The sequence below is a fragment of the Thermobia domestica genome, chromosome 10, assembly GCF_964235325.1.
Source record: "Thermobia domestica chromosome 10, izTheDome1.hap1.1, whole genome shotgun sequence".
Classification (NCBI taxonomy): Eukaryota; Metazoa; Arthropoda; class Insecta; order Zygentoma; family Lepismatidae; genus Thermobia; species Thermobia domestica.
The window spans coordinates 176,263,509-176,287,649 of NC_137463.1; positions in this window are offsets into that span (position 1 = coordinate 176,263,509).

The window sequence follows — 24,141 nt, forward strand, 5'->3', positions numbered from 1 at the left end:
TCGTTAATGCATCGTCAGTGCGTGTAGAAAATACTAATCGTTTCGTTAATGTTTCAATATTAGTGTTGTTATGGGAATCACATTTCAGGAAACTTCCCTAAAGAAATACATGAGTAATTTTTCATTGCGTCAAATTCCCGGTAAATTCAAAAGTACTTATGATCTATTCTAGTGCAATCGTTAGTGCTTCTTAGTGTACGAACCCCCAATGTTAGTTCTTCATTAGTGTAGATTGTACAAGTAAAGCATCTCTGGAGGGCTAGCGTGAACTTGGTCCCCATTTTAGGAACTAACGAAGAAATTAATGACTTCGTTAGTGCATCATTAATGCTTCTAGAAAACTGAAATTTTCGTTAGTGCTCACTATTAGTGAGGTTATGCCTAATTACATGTCACGAAACTTCCATAAGAAATACATAGGTAATTTCTGATTACGTCAAACTCCCGCCAAATTCGAGAGCACTAATGCTCTGTTCTAGTGCGATCATTAGTACATCATTGGTGCGTTTTGGTTCATCAACACCTAACGTTAGTTGCTCATTAGTGTAGGTGCTACAAGTAAAACATATTTGGAGGGCCAGTGCAAACTTAGCCTCCCATTTAAGCACTAACGAATAAATTATTATCATTCATTAGTGCATCGTTAGTGTTTCTTGAAATCTCTGATAGTTTCGTTAGTACTGCATTATTAGTGTAGTTATGGATAATTTCTGATTGCAACAAATTCCTGCCAAATTCAAGAGCGCTAATGATCTCCTTTTGTGTAATCGTCAGTGCATCGTTAGTGCTTCTTTGTACAGCAACTCCTAACGTTAGTGCTCATTGGTGTATATAGGTGGTACAAGTAAAAACCCTTTGGGATCAAGTTGACACTGCTCCCACTTCAAGCAGAAACGAAAAAATACTGCCGTTTGTAGTGCATCGTTAGTGCTTATTAATGCACCAAACACTAACGTAAGTGCTTATGAGTGTAAGGTCTAGAACCAAAACAATAGTAGGGATTAGTGGGGCTAAAACCTTCTGCCCAACTTCTAGCACTAACAAAAAGGTAGTGCCATTCGTTATTGGATTGTTCCTGTTTTTTAGTGCACAAACTCCTAACGTTAGTGCTTCATTAGTGGAGGCTCTAAAGCCAAAACATGATAGTATGTAATTACACTCTGCTCGCCACTTCAAACACTAACGAAAAAATTAGCGCCATTCGTTATTGCATCGTTGGTGCTTCTAGGAAACACTAATAGTTTCGCTAGTACTTCACTATTAGAGTAGATATGGCCAATTGCATGTCACGAAACTCCCATAAGAAATACATTGGGAATTTTTCATTGGCTCAAATTTTGATGATCTCTTTTAGTGCAATTGTTATTGCTTCGTTAGTGCTTCTTAGAGCACCAACTCTCAACATTAATGCTTCAATAGGTTGGGCGCTAGAAGCGAAAAACGTTAGCCCTTAAGAAAGCACTAACGATGAAACCTAGTGAAATCGATAGTGCATCGTTAGTATTTCTAGAAAACTCTAATAGTTTCATTAGTACTGCGCTATTACTGTAGATATGGCCAATTTTATGTCTCGAAGCTCCCAAAGCAAATACATGGGCAATTTTTTATTGTCTCAAACTTCAACCAAATTCAAATGCACTAATAATCTCTTCTAGTAAAATCGTTAATGCTTCGTTAGTGCTTCTTGGAGCATTAACTCCCAACATTAATGGTTCAATAGTTTGAATGCCAGAAGGAAAAAACTTTGGGAGGTCTAAATACATGTTAGTTTCCCGAGAAAGCACTAACGATGAAACCCAGTGCATCGGTCGTGCTTCTAGAAAACATTAATAGTTTCGTTAGTGCTTCACTAGTAGCTAGTGTAGAATGGAAAATTATATCATAAAACTCCCATAAAAAATACATCGGGAATTTTCATTGAGTCAAATTATCACCAAATTCAAAAGTAGTAATGATCTTTTCTAGTGTAATCGTTTGTGTTTGCTAGTGCACCAATTCCGAACACTAGTGGTTCTTCTCGTGAATGCTTTTGTGCGGAGGGGCTAGTCCTTAGCTTCCCCCAAGTTTCACCTTTTAGCATCCATACAATTGGAGCACTAATATTAGGAATTCTGCAATAAAACCTCCTAATATAATAGTTACCATTACACTATATATGTTCATTAGTGCCTTTAAATTTGGCGGGGATTTTACAAACTGGAAAATGTCACTTGTCTAAATTTAGATTCGCACGCATCTGAATTACTACCAAAACACTTCACATGGTTAGTGCTTCGTTCACTAAACACTAACATTAGTGCTATGTGAGTTTAGGAGTTATTAGTGAATACCTCTCGTGGGACTAAATTAAAATTTATTGAACTCTACAATAATTGTCCTTGAAAGGTGGGATAAACATCAAAAGTTAGTGCATCGTTATTGCCTGCCGAAACATCAAGCACTAACGTTAGTGCTCTCATAGTTTAGGAATTATAAGTGAATAACTCGCTCGGGACTAATTCAGTTTTATCGAATTTTACAACAATCGTCCCATACAGGTGCAGTAAACGTCAAAGGTTAGTGCATCGTTAGTGCTCCAAAAGATACTAAACAACCGTTACTGCTATCGTAGTTTACAAGTTATTAATGAAACACTCGGGCGGGGCTAACTTTAAATCTTTCAATTTTTATACAATTTTACACTAACTGTCAGACAGAAATGAGACAAAACCAGAGGTTAGTGCTCCATAAACTAAGCACTAACGTTAGTGCTATCTCAATTTAGAAGTTATTAATGAATAACTTGCGCGAGGCTAAATTTAAATTTATCGAATTTTACAATAATTGTCAATCAAAAGGTAATGTAATCGCTAAATATTAGTGTTTTGTTAGTGCTCTAAACATAGTAAGCACTGACGATAACGATATCATAGTTTAAGAGCTATTAGTGAATAACTCGAACGAAATTAAATTAAAATTTATTGAATTTTACATTAATTGTGTAAAGTTGAAAAACCTGATTTTATCCCTGCCGAGTTATTTATTAATAACTCCTAAACTGTGATGGCACTGACGTTAGTGATTAGTGAGTGTATTATGGAGCACCAACAGTGCACTAAGCTTTGGTGGTTATCCACCTTTGTGGAACAATTAGAGTAAAATTCGATAAATTTAAATTCAGTCCTGCCTGAAGTATTCATGAAATTACAACCATAGTGCTTAGTGTTTTATAGAGCTCTAGAAATGCACTAAGCCCTTTTATTAGTCGCACTTTCGTGGGACAATTAGTTTAAAATTGTGTAAGTGAGAAATCTAATGTGAATCTAAGTTAGTGTAAAATGAATAGCCTCGGTTGAGTCCTTCATTAACAACCACTAAAATGAGATAGTACAACGTTAGTACCTAGTTTTTTTGTTTTTCTTTTTTGACTGCTAAGGATGCGCTAACCTTCAGTTTTTGTCCTGCCTTTGTGAAACAATTAGAGTAAAATTCGATAATTTTAAATTCTGTTATTCATTGGTATCTCCTAAACTATGATAACACTAACGTTAGTGTTTTGAGTTGTATGTAGCACTAACAATGTACTCATCTTTAGAGTTTGTCCTATCTTTATGGGGAAATTAGTGTAAAATTCAGTAAGTTTCAATACTGTACCATCCGTGTAATTCAGTAATAACTCCTGAATTATGACAACACTAACGTTAGTGCTTAGTGTTTAATGGAGGTACAACAATACACTGACTAATGTTGTTGATCTTGTTTCTATCTGACAATAAATGTAAAATTCTACAAAAACTGAAAGATCTAAAGTTAGCCCCGCACGAGTTATTCATCAGTAACTCCCAAACTATGATAGCACTAACTTTACAGATTAAATATCACTATCGTTAGAACTTTTTGGAGTACTAACGCTGTACAAAAATTCGACGTTTATTCTACCTTTGCGAGACAATTATTGTAAAATTCGATAAATTTAAATTTAGTCCTGAGTGAGTTATGCACTTATAACTCCTAAATTATGCTAGCACTAACTTTAGGGCTTACTGTGTCATAGAGCTCTAACAATGCACTAACCGCTGGTGTTAGTTCCACTTTTGTGGCACAATTACTATAAAATTGTGCGAAAGTTGAAAAACCTAAACTTAGAACTGCCCTAGTTATTCATTAATAACTTTTAAAGTACTATGGTACTAAGGTAAGTGTTTAGTGCACTAATGTGCACTAAAGAAGCTGTAAATCTGTAAAAAAAATTAGTAGCATTTGAGAACCGTGCGGGGCTAACTTTACGGACGTAGCATTTTTCAGTTTGTAATATTAAGGCCAAATTTAAAAGCACTAATGACGACGTGTATTGTAATGGTTACTACTTCGTTAATAGGTCTTATTGCAGAACTCCCAACATTAGTGCTTCAACAGTATGGACGCTATAAAATAAAACTTACGGCATGCTAACTACACGCTAGCTCTTCCCTACAAAAACATTCACAATGAGAGGCTCTAATGTTCGGACTTGGTGCACTAGCAACCATTAACGATGCACTAATGATTACACTAGAAGAGATCATTACTGCTTTTGAACTTGGCGAGAATTTGAGTAGTAAAAAAATTAACGTTTTTCATTTGGGAGTTTCGTGACATAAATGGCTATATCTACAACAATAACGAAGTACTAATGAAACTATTAGCGTTTTTAGAAGCACTAACGATGCACTAAGAAATTCCACTATTTTTTCCGTTAGTGCTTAAAGTGGGGCTTATAGAGTAATTACTCCCTATCATTGATTTGGTTCTAGAGAATACACTAATGAAGCACTAACGTCATTGGTTGGCGCACTAAGAAGCAATAACGATGCACTAATGAAGGCACTGATTTTTCGTTACTGCTTGAAGTGGAAGCAGCGTGAACTTACCTCCCCAAAGGTTTTTTACTTGTAGCATCTACACTGAAAAAGCACTAACGTTATTCGTTGGTTCACTAAGAAGCACTAACGATTCACTAACGAGTACAATAAAAGATGTCATTACTGTTTTTGAATTTGGCGGGAATTTCACGCAATTAGAAAATTGTCGATGCATTTTATATGGGAGTTTTGGAACTTATAATTTGCTACATCTACACTAATAGTGAAGCATTCACGAAACAGTGTTTTCCAGAAGCCTAACGATGCACTGACGATTAGCACTGATTTCTTCGTTAGTGCTTAAAGTAGGGATCAAGATCACGCTGACCACAAAGGTTTTCCACTTGTTGCAGCGACACTGATGAAGAACAAACGTAGGGGATGGTGCACTAAGAAGCACTAACGATTGCACTAGAAGAAGTCATTAGTGCTTTTAAATTTGCCATGAATTTCACGCAATGAAAAATTCCCCATATATTTCTTAAGGGAGTTTCGCGACACATAATTGGCTATGTCTACACGAGTAGTAAAGCATTTACGAAACTTAGTGTTTCCTAAAAGCACTAACGATGCACAAACGAATGGCACGATTTTTTCATTAATGCATAGTGTGGAGAGATCAGCGAGGACCATTGCTTTGGCTCTAAAACCTACACTAATGAAACACTAACGTTAGTGGTTAGTGCAGTAAGAAGCACTGAGGATGCACAAACGAATGCACTAATTATTTCGTTAGTCCTTAAAGTGAGGCCCAGCGCCAATTTGAAACCCTAAAGTAGATTTACTTGTAGCATGTACACTAACGAAGCACTAACGTTAGAGGTTGCTGCACTAAGTAGAATTAACGATGCAATAATGATTGACACTAATTTTATCGTTAATGCGTTAAGTGGACACGCAAAGTTCATGCACGTGTAATTTCAACACCAGTAACGGACAAATTGAAGCACGACCAAGCACCAACAATCAAGCACAAACTGTTTGCATTAAATATAAAATTCTAACTCAATTAGTGAAAAATAGCGGGGCCAACTTGACGCTAAATAATTTCCTTATAACGGCGTTATTTGAAGAGCACTAACGATGAAATATGGGCACTAATTAGCACTAACGTAGCACAAACGTTTGGCATTATAAAACCCATTCTATCTCAATTAGGGAAGAAAAGCGGGACCAAATTGACGCTAATTACGTTCGTTATAACGGCGTTATTTGAAGAGTACTAACCGTGAAATTAGGGCACTAACGTTTGGCATTAGAAAATCTATTCTATCTCAATTAGCAGAAAAAGACGGAGCCAACTTGACGCTAGTTGACTCGTTACACCGGCGTTATTTGAATAGCACTAACGCTCAAATTTGGGCACTAACGTACACTAACGTAGCACTAACGTTTGACGTTAGAAAATCCATTCTATCTCAATTAGGGAAAAAAGGCGGGGCCATTTTGACGCTAGTTAATTTCATTATAACGGCGTTATTTGAACAGCACTAAAGGTGAAATTTGGGCACTAACCAGCACTAACGTAGTACTAACGTTTGACATTAAAAATCCATTCTATCTCAGTAAGGGAAAAAAGGCGGGACAGATTTGACGCTAATTATTTCATTATAACGGCGTAATTTGAACAGCACTAACAGTGAAATTTGGGCACTAACCAGCACTAATGTAGCACAAACATTTGACGTTAGAAAATCCATTTTATCTCAATTAGGGCAAAAAGGCGGGGCCAACTTGACGCTAATTAATTCGTTATAACGGCGTTATTTGAACAGCACTAACGGTGAAATTTGGGCACTAACCAGCACTAACGTAGCACTAACGTTTGACGTTAGAAAGTCCATTCTATCTCAATTAGGGAAAAAAGGCGGGACAGATTTGACGCTAATTATTTCGTTATAACGGCCTTATTTGAACAGCACTAACGGTGAAATTTGGGCACTAACCAGCACTAACGTAGCACTAACGTTTGGCATTAGAAAATCCATTCTATCTCAATTAGGAAAAAAAGGCGGGGCCAACTTGACGCTAATTAATTCGTTATAACGGCGTTATTTGAACAGCACTAACGGTGAAATTTGGGCACTAATCAGCACTAACGTTTGGCATTAGAAAATCCATTCTATCTCAATTAGGGAAAAAAGGCGGGGCCAACTTGACGCTAATTAATTCGTTATAACGGCGTTATTTGAACAACACTAACGGTGAAATTTGGGCACTAACCAGCACTAACGTAGCACTAACGTTTGACGTTAGAAAATCCATTCTATCTCAATTAGGGAAAAAAGGCGGGGCCAACTTGACGCTAATTAATTCGTTATAACGGCGTTATTTGAACAGCACTAACGGTGAAATTTGGGCACTAACCAGCACTAACGTAGCACTAACGTTTGGCATTAGAAAATCCATTCTATCTCAATTAGGGAAAAAGGCGGGGCCAACTTGACGCTAATTAATTCGTTATAACGGCGTTATTTGAACAGCACTAACGGTAAAATTTGGGCACTAACCAGCACTAACGTAGCACTAACGTTTGGCATTAGAAAATCCATTCTATCTCAATTAGGGAAAAAAGTCGGTACAAACTTGACGCTAATTAATTCGTTATAACTGCGTTATTTGAACAGCACTAACGGTGAAATTTGGGCCCTAACCAGCACTAACGTAGCACTAACGTTTGACGTTAGAAAATCCATTCTATCTTAATTAGGGAAAAAAGGCGGGGCCAACTTGACGTTAATTAATTCGTTATATCGGCGTTATTTGAACAGCACTAACGGTGAAAGTTGGGCACTAACCAGCACTAACGTAGCACTAACGTTTGACATTAAAAATCCATTCTATCTCAATTAGGGAAAAAAGGCGGGGCCAACTTGACGCTAATTAATTCGTTATAACGGCGTTATTTGAACAGCACTAACGGTGAAATTTGGGCACTAACCAGCACTAACGTAGCACAAACTTTTGACTTTAGAAAATTCATTCTATCTCAATTAGGGAAAAAAAGGCGGGGCCAACTTGACGCTAATTAATTCGTTATAATGGCGTTATTTGAACAGCACTAACGGTGAAATTTGGGCACTAACCAGCACTAACGTAGCACTAACGTTTGACGTTAGAAAATCCATTCTATCTGAATTAGGGAAAAAAGGCGGGGCCAACTTGACGCTAATTAATTCGTTATAACGGCGTTATTTGAACAGCACTAACGGTGAAATTTGGGCACTAACCAGCACTAACGTAGCACTAACGTTTGGCATTAGAAAATCCATTCTATCTCAGTTAGGGAAAAAAGGCGGGGCCAACTTGACGCTAATTAATTCGTTATAACTGCGTTATTTGAACAGCACTAACGGTGAAATTTCGGCACTAACCAGCACTAACGTAGCACTAACGTTTGACGTTAGAAAATCCATTCTATCTCAATTAGGGAAAAAAGGCGGGGCCAACTTGACGCTAATTAATTCGTTATAACTGCGTTATTTGAACAGCACTAACGATGAAATTTGGTCACTAACCAGCACTAACGTAGCACAAACATTTGACGTTAGAAAGTCCATTCTATCTCAGTCAGGGAAAAAGCGGGGCCAACTTGACGTCAAGTTGGCCCCGAAATTTAAATTTTTCATAACTTTGTTATTTTGATTGCACAAACGCTGAAATTTGGGCACTAACCAGCACTAACGTAGCACAAACGAATAGCATTATTTATTTTTCTCCGCCCAAAAGTGGTGGGGTCAACTTGATACTAATCAAATAAAAAAAAAAAAACTCCTAATTACATCAATATATATTACATTCTCCAAAATTTATATAAGTTGGATACAATTTACTAAACACATTTTATTTCTTTGCGAATTTACAATGTAAAATGATTTGGGGAAAAAATCTACAAGAAAATCACCATCAACGTGCGTAGTACCATCTATTGACAATCTTAAAATGTATAAAAGCACCCAGTTATTCAATGCCAGGTCTGAAAATATTATAGAAAGATATATTTTACGTCAAAAAGTTTGAAAATGATGCAATGCGAACGCAATCAGGTCAAGGGCCTCTCAGGCCCTGCATATGCATTGATAGGGTATAAATGAAAAATGCAAATTACTAAAAAGCGTTGACAGCTAATGGGTACAGAAAGACAATACACAATATACATCCTCAATCCGAAGATTACGCAAAGCTACAGCCTTTTTTTTACACAATTAAATATTTCAAAGGCTAAGGAAACAAAACTACATAGGGCCTCGGAGGCCCTGCTTATGCATCCAAGGGTTAATTCTGTTGTATTAAATATAAAATACAGGAAAAAACCGGTAAGAAAAATAGTCACACTGGAAGAAAAAAAAAGTAACTTTTTCTTACATAAGAATTTCACTGTCATTTTTCCATGATCATCACGTTGTCTCAGTCTATTTTCTGCCAAGGCAAATACACCGTCATACCAGGGCTGTTCCTTTGACTTCCTACCAACTTCAAAACGCCTTTTCTTTCTGGCCAGCCATTTCATAATAGCAGGGGTTGGGTTAAAATCTTCCAACGGACCCATATTTATATTAGCGTGAAGGTAATTTTTCATAGTAGTGGGAGCTAAAGACAGTCTGCTATCTGTTTTCAATACGTTGTACTCACTTATAAGTCTTTCAACATCGGAAGAAGATGGTTTCGAAGCAACAACCCGAGCTAGACTTGTTGACAGAGCATGAAATGACTGATTTCCACAGATTTTCATGAGAAAGCTTTTAGCGTCCAGACCTTTCAACATACTGCACGATGATGCCTCTCTATATTGCATTGCGAACTGCAGATCTGTATCAAGACAAACAACTTTGTGGCATTCTCTTAGGACATCATCAGTTACATACTCTTGCAAAACACGCAAAGGCTCCAAAGCAACAATACTGTCTTCATACAGCAAATGTTGACTAACAAAGTTAATTATGGAATCCAGGACTTCGTAGCGTACTACAGTAAAATCTCTTTTCTCACTGACATATTTGTTATAGGATTTATTGCGACGTGTGTTACGATGAAGTTAAATACCATGTAATGAGTACTGTATTTCTCCGTTGACGTTCTCTTGCACACGTTCGTTTAAAAACGTTTTTTCCCACCCGCCTAACAGAGTGGGAACGCTCTTTCATACTCTCCAATTGTGCTATAGTTCTATTTTTATTTGTTATTATGTCCAAAAGAAATATTTCATCACTCTCAAACTTCTGCTGGCAGTTCTTGAAAACATATAGACAAGGTGACCAGACGTCCCGATTTAGCCGGGACAGTCCCTTATTTTCAACCGTTGTCCCGTTTGTTTCTGATTCTCAAACGGAACGCCTAAATGTCCCGTTTTTAAGCAAACATAACCCAGGTGTCCCGTAATTATTATTCAAAATATAAATGACCAATGCCAATTCTACACTCTTCCGTACCAACACGCATTGGGAAGGCTCAGCCGTGCCTCGAACTTCTGAATATTCAAATGAGAATTGAGTGTTCTGTGGTTCAAGTGGGAATTGAGTGGGAATTCTGAGTGTTGAAGTAGTTAAAAGTATAGTTGGGTAGTACTTAAGTTAGAAACGCTGTGTTATCATTCTTACTTGTGTATTTTGTAAATTGAAAACACTGCTGAGTCCCAAAATGCAATGTGCAAGTAACCTTCCCCCGTCGCCGATTCGTATTCGTCCCGTTTTTGAAAGTAAAAGTTCTGGTCACCTTGCATATAGAGTGTCTGTCACAAGACACAGAAGATGAAGGCGATCTACTTCTATCCATTTATGCAGATGACCATTGGCTCCATTACATAGCTTTCCGTTTACAAGTAAAGGCTTTCCGTTTACAAGTAAAGGCAGCTTGGATACCAATATTTTAGTAGAGTAGTGAGCATACTGAATGAAAATTCTGTCCACCTGACGTCAAAATATTCTTGGTACTGCAAAACTTCTAAATTATTTTCTGAAGCTACCACCGTTAAACCTTTCGTTCGCTGCCCTGAATAGTGATGGAAAGCACACAGTCCAGATGCTGCTTGTATGAGAGATGAAACTTCTTGGACATTCTTGGTGACATCTTTCCATGCTAAATTAATGAAATGGGCAGCACACCAAAGTTTCAACAGAGACAACGTTTCACCTGAAGCACTCTTTCATCAGTTAACAATTTCCACATTCCTTTGTGTTCTCCTGTATTCATGTTTTCACTATCAGTAACTGTCGAAGTCACTCTGGGGAACATTACTCTTTCTACTGATTTTCGTAACGCTGTGCTTCGGCTAAATTTTTGGCGGTTATTGATGTATGTTATATATGGTAGTATATATTTCTATAACGGGTTGTAAGGATCGTGTAATTTTTATCTACAAAACAACACATTTCATTATATCGGAAAAGTATAATGTCCTATTGAAACAACAGATAAACGTGCAGTTAGTTGCATATTTTAAAACTATATGAATGGAACCTAAAACGTTTGAAAACTAAATATAGTTCAAGTTCCTTCACCTCAAAATTGGCAATGGCTTTCCCTGCCATCTAGGAGACACCTATACGTATTAACTCTGGCTTAATGTCATATACTGGCAGTTGTATGGAATTGAGTAACCCATTGCATAATGAATGTATTGAATCAGTAAGACTTAGTTTGTGACACACTGAAAGCGTTTAAATGCATAATCCGAGAAAAGTAAAGTACTCACATTAATACCACTCCACACTTTAAGAATTATAGTTCCACACTCCTTTTCTACAGTTCCACAAAGTGTGGAGTACTCCACTCAATTTTAGGCCCTGCCCTTTGTAAAACATTTGATTGTCTTAACAAATATCGAAAACATTAAAATCAATAAGAGCTCAATGTGCCCAATTTTGTATGAATGTGGAAGTTGATCCCTAACACGATGTGAACTGCGTGATTTCGAAAATACAATATTGATAAAAATGTCTGGAGCGAGAGAGAGGCAAACATTCAGGTGAATTAAAACGCTGTACAAGCTTTTATTTCACAACAACTACAGGTCACCGAGTATTATAGAAATATCAAATACGTATAAGATAGCATGACACGTCGCTTGTTTGGGAAATACGCACTAAGTCATCAAGTTCTATTCAAAAAGCCTAGGAGAAAGAGACTATTAGTTGGACGAAAGAGATTTCCGGACAATGTAAAGCAGGATCTTTGAAGCATGGTTGATAACGAGCATGTTACATTGACTTTTCACAGGTTAAAATGTAATTACCGAGCGAACTAGCTCAAGTGGTAGAGCATAGGCTTCGCATTCGGAAGGTCATCGGTTCGATTCCCGCTGTCGACCATCGTGACTGGGGTTTTCCAGGTTTTTTCGCAGTTCTACCAGTCAAATGCCGGGATGGTACTTACTAAACAGGCCCTGGCCGATACCTTCTCAAACCCTTTCCATTGTTATTATTGTTGTTAGATATCCAGTATAAAATGGCCTCTGAGCTGTATCTAGTGACTGTTAAATAAATAAATAATTTGAAAATTTGTTTCTGCTACGATGAGCCTTTGAGATCTTTAAGCCAAAGCGTTCGTTATTTTTGTATAATTGAACGAACTCGTATTTATCGTTACTCTTTCTTTCTTATAAATAATCAACTTTTGTTACATTAGACTATCCTGTACACCATAACCGCCTCTCTTTTGCAAATTAATTACTGCAAATAGTTATTCCTATTAATGGAGACCGATAATCTATCTAAGGCAATAAAATAATTTTTCCCATCATCTGCAAGAGAGTCTCAGCAAACAAACATTACTATTTGAACACTATCATCAGTATGTATATAAAGTTCTTTTTTTCTTCTTCTTCTTCTTATCGTTATCATCTTAACGCTCTGATAATTTACCCATACATATTGTACTTGGTTTTCGACTTTATATTATTATGAAATTATTGTATCAATAAGTAAATACCCATTCAATTACCAACCCTGCCATCCCTTGCCATTCCAACATTATGTCACAATCCCGACTTCCAAAAAGGAATATAAACAATACAACTGTTCAATAAAATTTCCATTATAATAACACGTGTTACTTACCTCACTAATACAGGTAAACGTAATTAAGTGTTCTAGAATACGTAATGTTATTATGAAAGTTGTAATTTATTATTTAGACATATTTAGATACAGTCTATACCTCCATGTGCGGGGGGAAGATGGAATACCAACATTCACCTGTACTTGAGCGTGGTGGGGGGATAAAACTTATTCCTTTTCCTATAAGGTTACGTGAAACAGATTTTAGTTTAATAGAGTTCCTTACAAATTATAGCAATCTTAACGTTATTGTAAGCTTTTATCTCTATCATTCGAGTATTCTATAAATGTTCACTGATATAACATTCAAATGTTAAGTACTTGAAGTAACTTTAAAATTACAGTCTGCGTACTCCTTTTTTTTCGTGTGGTGGACAAACACCGTGCTCGTGGGTTTTTTGGGTTCTCCCGTTTCCTCCCACTTTCTTCATTCCACCATTTCATTCATTTCTCATAATCACCCTCTCCTTTAGCATAACCGGCATAATCGTGGGACGTAAAACTCAAAGATCTCATTTCATTTCATTTTTTCCTTTTTATCGTTTCAATTGGTATTTATTTCTTTTCAGGTAGAATTATATACTGGTAAAAACAGAAACGAAACAAACAGTTAAGATAAGTTCCTGTACTTTTTCTTTGGTTCACTTCAACACTACGAGCCATAAAAGTATAATATAAAAGCATTTTTAGCATAATATAAAAGTGCTGCCAACAATAATACAATGATTCTTTATATATATATATATATATATATATATATATATATATATATATATATATATATAGTGGACTCTTTTTAGTTAATTCGAAGTCGAGCTTCCTCATGGCTAAGTGGTTAGCGTACGGCCTTTGATGGGGGAACCCAGATTTGAGACCTAAAATCAAGTGAACAAAACAAAACGAACGGGCTGGATAGCCCATCTGGAAACCGGGGTCTGGAAAAAATATGTAGTCCGTGCTGACTTCACCTAATACATTTCTGTGAAAGTACAGTAGTAAAGTTAAGGGAATATGTTTCATATTTTTGGTCATATTTTATTTTATGATGATGATTGTATCTTCATGATTCTTTTTAGATAGCCAGTTGAGATTTTGATTGGAATGGAGGCCCTGTATATAGTCCCTCTAATCCCCCCTTAATCCGGCCCTGGCAGTACACTACCTTTAAGGCAACATATTACTCTATTTGTGTGATCTAATACCGGGAAAAAACAAGAGACTTTTACTTGCACCATGGAAAATACGTATTTAGTGCTACAATAATACATAGACACACTGAATTCACATACAAAATCACATACACAAATAACCTATTTGATTTATCTGTTATTGTTATAACTTGAAAACAATTCCATTATGTTCAGTTTGCTTTGATTTGATTCGATTGTTTTTACACGGACAACAAAATTTTACATCATTAATAACATTTGATTGACATACAAATCAACCAATCAACTAACAAGTTTGAAGGAGAAACAAGAGCAAAACTTTTCCACTCATGTTATGCACACTCATATCCAAAATTATTGTCGCATGTCTATAAATATGTTGTTGTAGGAATATAATTTGATAAGGAATTTGCCCGGTATTTCTTACAATGTTAGTAAATGTATAATCGGCAAAGACATGTACAGATGGTGATGAGAAAAATGGAAACACCTGAACGAAATTGCAACTTACCAGATTAATATGGTGTCGGGCCACCTTTCGCCTTCAGAACAGCCTTGATGCGACGTGGGATGGAGGCATAGAGGTCGTGAATGGTAGCAAGTGGAATTTTACACCATTCCTCGTGCAGGGCATCGGCCAGTTCTGTGAGAGAGGATGGAGGTGGAAATCGTCGCCGGTGTAGTGTTTCCAAGATGGACCACAGATGTCCAATTATGTTGAGATCTGGGGATTAGGCGGGCCAGGGGAGGTGTTGAACCTCATCCCGATGTTCCTCAACCCATACTACAACAACGCGAGCTGTGTGAATGTGTGCATTATCATCCTGGAAGATGGCGTCATTGTCCGGGAACAACATCCGGACCATAGGATGCAAGTGGTCTCCTAAAATTGCGACATAATCGTTGGCAGTGATTCGTTCGCTAAGTGTAACCACAGGACCCAATGAAAACCATGATATGGCGGCCCACGGCATCACCAAGCCGCCGCCATGTTTCACAGTTGGGCGGAGACACTGCAGATCATAAGCTTCTTTGGGCGTTCTCCACACATAAACACGGCCCGTGGTTGGGAATAGAGTGAAGGATGACTCATCCGACCATATCACACGTTTCCAGTCCTCAACGGTCCAAGTGGCATGGTCGCGGCACCATTTGCGGCGTGCGAAAGCGTTATTGTCCTTCATGAGCGGTTTGACCCGTGCAACACGACCCCGTAAGTTCATGTCATGTAATTCGCGGCGGACTGTGATTGTCGAAACAGGGTGGGGGAGGTGCTGATTGAGTTCCTCCGTCACTTACTCTGCTGTGGCACGACGGTTCTCCGTAACAATGCGCTTTAATACCCGGCGTGACCTGTCACTCATGATTTTCTTTTGCCCACTGTTCCGCTTCCCCGATGTGGTTTTCCCGTGTGTTGTGTAGGCCGTCATCACCTTCGACACTGTCCCACGCGACACACCTAACACAGTAGCCATTGCCGTCATACTCACTCCACATAACCGCGCACCAACAATTTGCCCTCTTTGAAAATCTGAGAGATCTCCCATTTTACACTATCTCCGTCTGCTGCAGCCACTGGACACTACTGTTCCACTGCGCCTGACGTAGTATGGAGACCGACCTAACACACCACCACCAGCGGTCCGGCGCTGCGGGTGCCACGACACCACTGCCAACCCATATATCTGACGTGTTGCCAACTACAGGTGTTTCCATTTTTCTGATCACCATCTGTATGTAGCAAATTTGATGTCAAAACAGCAGTAAATAAGAACAATAAAACGAAAATAATACTTTCTTCTCCATTTAGCAACATTTTGTTTTACTCATTCCAATTTTCGTATTTATAATTCTTTTCCTATAAAATTTAAAACAAATATACATTTCCCGACTATACACATAGTATCAGTATTAAAAGTACCCTGCAAAGTCATTATCAAATTATATTCTTACAAGTAGACAGTTATAGATATGCGACAATCATTTTGGACATGAGTGTACCTCTAGTGAAGTCCCGCGGGTCTTTGGCGCGGGAGCTTCAAGTTTGATTAGCGGTGGGAGCACATATAGTGCAAATCACACTTTAACCTGTAGGATCACGTTTCATATAGCCTTGCTGCTGCAAGGGAGGCTAAGCTCTCATCAACTAAACAACATTTGTCTACTTCTAAATCGCTTAATCTGAGCATCAAAAACTTGATATTAAACGAAACGAGTTACAGTCTTCATAGATTGAGTACCGGTACAAGTAAATTAGGACTCAAGGACTCTAGACTACCTGTGATTTTTCACTTTTATTTAATTATTAAGAAAATTACAGACAAAACTGAAAGACTGTTTAATGAGGACATAATATATCGGAAAGGAAATTCAATGGTTAGTTAGTTGAACGGTAAGTTTCATTGCCTATGACATAGAAATCATGGGTTTGATTCTCTGTGGGATTACATGTTGTTTAGATTCTGTATCAAACAATAGATCCATGTGAACACCTTAACTGATCAGTTACTAGTGCGGGAACTTTCTACATGTGTTAGAGTTCTGCACGGGCCGGAACTTTTAGCCCGGGCCCGGCCCGGCTCGTGAATTTATAATGTGAAGCCCGGTCCGAGTCCGAAATATGTTTTAGCATTTAGGCCCAACCCGACCCCAGCTCGTGTGATAATCAAATAAGCCCGAATTACAGAAACTTAATGATTATCTCAAAATTGTATTTTTATTTATAACAATAAGAGGTTTAATTTTGCAGTTGTGCTTTAGGTTCTCCACAATGGACGGTCCAACAAATATCATTGTACAGTATATTTACAAAGTTAGGCTTGAGAAATATGGTTGTATATTTAAAAATTTACAGCCCGAGCCCGGCCCGGGCCCGAAGTAGTAGGCCTATATGCTTTGTAGGCCCGAGTCTGACCCGCGGGCCGGGTCGGGCTTAAGCCCACGAGCTCGGCTCTTGCCCGTGCAGATCTCTAGCATGTGTATGCCTACGTTTAATCCTTGCTAGAAATATTTATCGCGGGTACAAACTCGAGTAGTAGATCGGGTTTCACATTAAACAGCCATTTTTTTTAAATTTTATGCTTTATTTGCTTCGTTACAATTAACGAATTGGTATTTGCATAGTAGGTCCCTCGTTCCACTTCATACCTGACGAGCAATAATAACGTTTGAGGCAGTTTCCGTGGTAATTTTTTAAAAAAAGTCTTTCAGAATGCACATTTTGGTGCGGAGTCAAGTCAAGGTATAGATGTTATAGGTATCAATTCATTACATTACTTATGAAACTCAGGAAGAAGGTGGGAAAATAGTAATGAGAATGGCTGGCCACGAGATTTAAGCAAAATATCTCTCGTTAATGAGCAGCTGTTCCCTTAAATCATTTTCCGACAGCGTAGTTTAAAATAGTGACTTGTCTACTATTGTGACCCGATGTATATAGTTTTGAATTTGCTTATTTTGATTGATTTGTTGCAATTCAGAGTATCTCAACAGCACCGAGGTTACATGACATGTAGGATCTAGAGTTTGAGGAATTCAAATCACTGTAATGCGTTAAAATTTCAAAGCTGTTGCACCGCAAACTGAGCCTGGAATCCTGTGCATCAAGACAGGGGCCAAAGACAATAGACTAGTGAATAAGGGTTGACTAAGATCATTGTTATTATTATTTTAGTATCTCACTATTATGATTCAAGACTAAGGAAAATGGTGATAATGACGATGAACAAATGGTGAAAGAAGAAAATGTGGAAAAAGGAGAAGACCCGTGTACACGAGTTTGTCCATTACAAAATATTAATAGTAGCCAGAACTGCGTAATATCAATAGAGAAGTTCTATCTAATAAGGGTCCATAACGGGAAACCATGTTTCGAGAAAATTGCCTGTAAACATTTCGAACATAGATATATTTTTTAATTTAACGTTTGTCCATGTGCACCCTACAAGAGAAACATGAATTTATTCTTTTTCTTCTAGAAAATACAAAGAAACTAACAGTTTGTTTTACTATAACATAAATATGAATGTTTTTAAAAGGCTTACATAGGTCGTTTTTAGAGAGAACGACTTTGCAGAGTTCTTCAGTATATGTATTGCACCAATTGTATGATACACTTTGTGAAAATGAATTAAGGAACGTAATTGCAAAGTAAGGAACACAGTATAAAGTAAACAGAACAATATATGTGTAACAGTAATACATTACAGTAATCCACGCATTATGTAGAAAATGGACATGTAACAGTTATGAGAACGGGAAACAGTCTATGCATTAAGAAGGGCTGGCAAAACGTAGTCATGAAGATCATCTGCATCCCCGCTGTATGGTTCTTAGTTTACGGTTTGGGCTTGACGGAATACTTCCTTGTATATACCAAGCAACAGCATTTGGGTTAAAAAAAAAAAAAAAAAAAGCTCCGTACGTCTCGTTGTCTGTCGTAGGCCTGATAGCAGGACATCTTGTTCCTTTAAACCACGTTCGTAAAATTGAGCAAACAACTCTTCTTGTTTCTCAGCACTTACGTTCTTTTACAGCACCTGTACACTAATGCAAATTGCTTTTCGGAAATATCTTTGCCACAACTTGTTATATAGCTCTAATCTGAGTTCCTTTTCTTTTCCTTTGCATTACGATCGCTTTTGACTGTCTCTTTTGTTTATTCGGACTGTATTCAAACTGATGCGAATTCGTGCGAACTCATGCTAGCAAACTGAGACGTATTCATCGCTGTTCAAACAACTACCCTCCAACATAACTGCAGCATACTCGCTTTCGTCTGACGACAACCTCTATTCCTTCACTATAGCAACATCGAGACTTAGGGTTTACGATATCGCAATGAAATTTTGTAGGTTTATAGAATTAATATCAAAGAATTTAAAAATGCAATCTTCCTAAAAAGGGCCTATGCTGGTATAAGTCCCTATTACATACAACTCCTCAATTTTATTTATACTATTGTATAAAATAGAGAAGTGGAAGACTCGGCATCACTAAAACCATACTATTGTAGATCCTGAATTAACGTGAATTTTGGAGAAAAAACTCCTTTTGTCGCAAAAGTATAGGATGAGGAATTGTTTTGGAAAATATCCATTCTAAGAGGATAAAGAATGGTTTAAAATCTTCCTCAAGAATAGTGTATCTCAAAAATTACTGCCGTTACAGAGGTGGAACTTGGCATATGAACTCTCCATTAAAAATAAGGGAACACATGTTTCATAGTTTTAAACAATTCCGCCCCAAAAATGAACAATTTCCTTTTGATTAAACAGAAAGTGCCAAATGTAAAGATTCGTTTAAATTGGGGAATTGAAATTCAGTATAAGGAAACAAGTTTTTCACCGTTTCTGGAAATTCCATTTCTATGAGGAAAGAGAGGGCAATTTCGATCATATTAAAATTCCCTTTTTCCATTCATAAAATGCCGAATGTGAGAATTTGGTTAAGTTAAAGATATCAAATTCAGTATATAAATTCTTTTTTAAAAATAAGGGAATCCTGTTTCAGCGTTTTCGAATATTTCACTTCCATGAGGTAGAAGTTGGGTGGATTCACTTAAGTTGAAGATGTAAAATTCACTATGTAAATTAATATAAAAATAAGGGAACACGTATCTGAACGTTTTCAAAAATTCCGCTCTTAAGAGAGAAAACTGAAGTCAATACTATAAAAATCAAATTACCTTTCTTTATTGACAACGTGTCCTTTTGTGAAAATTTGATTACGTTGCAGATGTGAAAATCAGTATATTGTAATGTCTTTGAGGTAGAGTCAATAACGGTCCGGGTGTTTCCCTTCACTAATTTTTTACAATATCCAAATACAAATATCTTTGAATTTACAAAGAGCAATCTAATAATGTCTTTCCTTATGAATGACCGAGACGAAGGAGAAAGTTGTTTTGCACGCTGCCCCTTTTGCTCATAGCGTCCTCCAGAACATCTGCAGGGTTTTAGGTGAATACTTGCAGGAAACCTCCTCACCCCAAAGCAGCTTCGCGAGGTTTAGTTGTGGTTAGAATCTCTAGTCCGAAGCGACCTCGAGTTTAAGTATAAGTGAACGCCTTAGTCCAAAGCGACCTCGAGAGCAGGTGTAGGTTATTTGATCAGCGGTCAAACTGATAGCTGGTTCCTTTTCAGGCTTCGCTTTTATAGATGGTTTCTTGGTGGCTCGTTCCTCTTCGGGCTCCATCGTCTTGGTTTCGTGTCTTCCTAGTTGAGTTTTTCGTCTGCTTGTATTGTTTGTAAATAGTAGCACGTGTTCTGATAATATGTGCTTGCGCTGAAGGTGAGGATCCTTACAATATGAACTATTGAGTAAAAATTAAATACCTATTTCAGCATCTACGAAATTTCCGCTTCTGGAAAGGATAAGGGGCAATTTCTATAATATTAAGGTTTCACACTTTTTAATAAGAAAATGCTTAATGCGAGAATTTGCTTAAATTGAAGGAGTGAAATTCGTTATATAAACTGTTATATTACAAATAAAGGAAACACGTATTTTAGTGTTTTCGAAAATTCCACTTTTCCAGTTATTGAACGGAAGGGGGACAATATATATTGACAGTTTGACAGAAAACTCCTTTGTTAGGAAAGCAATGAATGAAAAATAAATTTTTTGAAGCTGAAAAAGTTCAAATGGATTCGAGTTTAACGTCCCATTTAGCAGCGAAAATATATGAGACGTGGACCTACAGCTTAATGTGGCATCCAAATCACATGAGCTCTAACCTGGAATTAAACCTGGGCTTTCAGCGCCAAAGGCGCTTACGCTATCCACATAGCTACAAGAAAGTTGAGGTGAGAAGGTAATACAAATGTTTTGCCTAGAATATAGTGTCACGAATTCCTGAAGTTACGGAAATGAAACTCGTTACGTATTAACTCATTAAAAATAAGCAGACGCATATTCCAACGTCTCTACAAAAAAAAAAAAAAAAAAAAAAAAAAAAAGTCTTAAGAGGTAAAAGGAATTTTCTTTCAGTTATTCCTTCGCAGTATGAGCAATATAATCTGTTGTTTCTCATCACATCACAGGAAAATAGCTGAAAACTTTGGAATTAATTTTGGAACATACTTAGTATGGTCTACCTCGAGTTAGATTCCAATCCCTACTTTGATTAAAAAGTGTATAGCAAAGGGAAAAATGAAATCTTTGAGTTTGACGTCCCACGGTTATGCCGGTTAGGCTAAAGGAGACGGTGATGATGAGAGATGAGTGAAATGGTGGAATGAAGAAAGTGGGAGGAAACGGGAGAACCCCGAGAAAACCCACGAGCACGGTGTTTGTCCACCACAAAGTTCACTTGGCGGTGGCTGGGATCGAACCCGGGACCCCAAGCACCAGAGATGAACGCTCTACCACTGAGCCACCGCGCCCCCTTTGTATAGCAAAGGGAGTATGGGGTTCAACATTAATGCGGTAAATAGGATGTCTTATGAGCTCCTTAAATTAAGATGAAAATCTGCATTTACTCTTCATTACAAACAAGCAGGCACATGTATCAGCATTTTCTAAATTCCGATATCAAGAGGCTATATATTTTTCATCACATTAGAATAGGCAATGTATGTAGTTTGTGATTACATAACGGGAAATAGCTTACTAGTTTGAAATAAATCTTGGAACTTAACTCCTGCCTCAAGGTTTTTATCACGTCACATTGAATAAGGGACAAATCCCAATGGAGCAGAGAGTTCAATATACAGGGTGTTTCAAAAACAACACCAACGACATTTGGGAGGTGATTCCTGACACCAAGATAAGACAAAAAGTATAGACTAACCTGGATGCACAAATGCTTCCTTTTGATGTTATAGACTGCCTAAAATGTGAAAAATGAAATTTAAAGGTCCATAACTCCAAAACTATGGGACCTACTGTAATCGGGTCAAGACTTCACTTAGGAACTAGTATGGGTCCTATCCAAATATACTTGTTTCAGAATCCTGCGGTAATTATGCAACAATTTTGGCTATAAAACAAGAAAATAAAACAAAAAAACAATCTTTATTTTTGTGCCCACACTTTTTGCGATTTAGCGTGTTTTCCATTCGGCTATTAACAACTCAATCTATAACACCTTGCTATGGCATCGCTTGTTACAACTCAGAGAAATCCAACCTGGAAAATAGTTAAGTTTTTAGATTGATGGTGTAGACGATTCTTTTGGTACGAAGCAGGTGTTTCTTGGAGTAGATTCTGTCATTATGAAAAGTTTTTTTCTGATGTACTATCAATCCTTAATATTACCTTACTTTACCATGTTTTTTCTTTAAAAAAAAATCACAGATCGTTTCTGTCCAAGTCTTTATTTACATTATTTTCAAATAATCAATGATAAACTTACGTAATTTACCGTTTGTAGTTACATTCTCAGTGTAGAATATGTAAGAAAAGGGAAAACTTTAATGATATTTATAACGGTTGTCTATAAAATTGTTCAGACGGTTGAAATTAACGATTCTAATTGAGATAAGTAGCAAATAGTATTTTCTTCCTAACTGAAGGAAATTTAGCACATCGTGAACATAAAAAATCCTTGTATGTGTACGTGCCTGACGAGAACTAAAATAGAATACATTCAATGGAGTTTTCATTCAGGCAAAAGACAGAATTATGTTTTTTCTTGAATAAAATACTTAAAATCAGGTAACATGAACATTTGAATAGTAATAGTCAAAGTTGATCTTACACTGACATTGAATCATTTCACAATAGATTCTCCAAAGTGATGTTGATCTGTTGTAGAGAGTGAGACGATGTTCTAATGTATCTATTTTTCCACAGAGATCACATCAATTGTCACCAGTAATCTGGAGATGATGTCCAAATTACTCTGTACCAAAACCAATGAGCTGAGATTGATTTAAAATTGAAGGAAATGATCCTTCAAATTTGTTTCCAATTCTAATTTGTTAATTTGAAAGTTATGTGACGATATCGGCTATTTAGTTGTTGCAAAAGTAATTTATAAAGAATTTTCACTCTTTTAGGAATGTCTTAGGTGCCACTAGCTAATAAATAAAAATAAGTACATAGGCTATAACATCTGTAAAATACCGAAAGTCGAGAGGAATGAGAGATAATGTTCCATTCGACAAGAGAAGAAAGTAACGTACTGTTGAGTTATCTTCAATGCCTTGAATGTTTTGGAAATCTCTATGGCAAAATAAAGCTTTCATTTTAATTCCAAGTTCAGTTCTGCGTGATATGGCAAACGTGTAGCTGAATAATCTTCTTGAATAATTATACCTGTCCACAAAATTCAGTTATCGATGCTTGTAAATTTGTGAATATAAGGTTAAAGCATAGACGAAATTTGGCAGATGTACCACAACTTAAGAAGGGCATATGTATTCAAAAAGTAAACACGAGATATAAACAAAAGTTAACAATATTTGTATTGATGTAAACCAGCTGACCTTCAGAAAAAACATTTCCAAAAGTTTATAGGTATGGTCTCATGCAAGTTACAGGAGAAACAAATGCCTAAAACTCTTATACCCTGCACTACTCTCTGGAAATATTCATATGAATTTGGAGAACCATTTCCTTAAGGCATGAGGTTAGTTTACACTCGATCTAGAAGTGCACTTGAATATTCAAAGTACTTTTGAACACAATCTTGAAGTAGTTCTAAATCCTGTGGATCTCGAAGAATCACATTTACATCATGAGCAAAACTACACACTTCCACAGGGACAGTACACATATCAATATCTTTTATATGTTGATTGATGCTGTATACTGTAGTAAAGGGCAAAGATAAATTATATCTTATAAATAGTCATATCTAATGGACAGCCTTGCCTGACTCTACGTTTTATAGCAATAAATGTGGTGAGGAATTTACTGATTTTTAGTTTCGACTATGCTTCATCATACAGAACTCAAATGCCTGTTTGAAATCTAAGGAAAGAAAAACATTTGCATAACATCACGAATAGTTTGTAACGCATGGTAATTTTCTTTAAACGGCCACCTGCATATTGAAGTAGTTCAGCGAAAACATCAATATAGGTAGTAGTC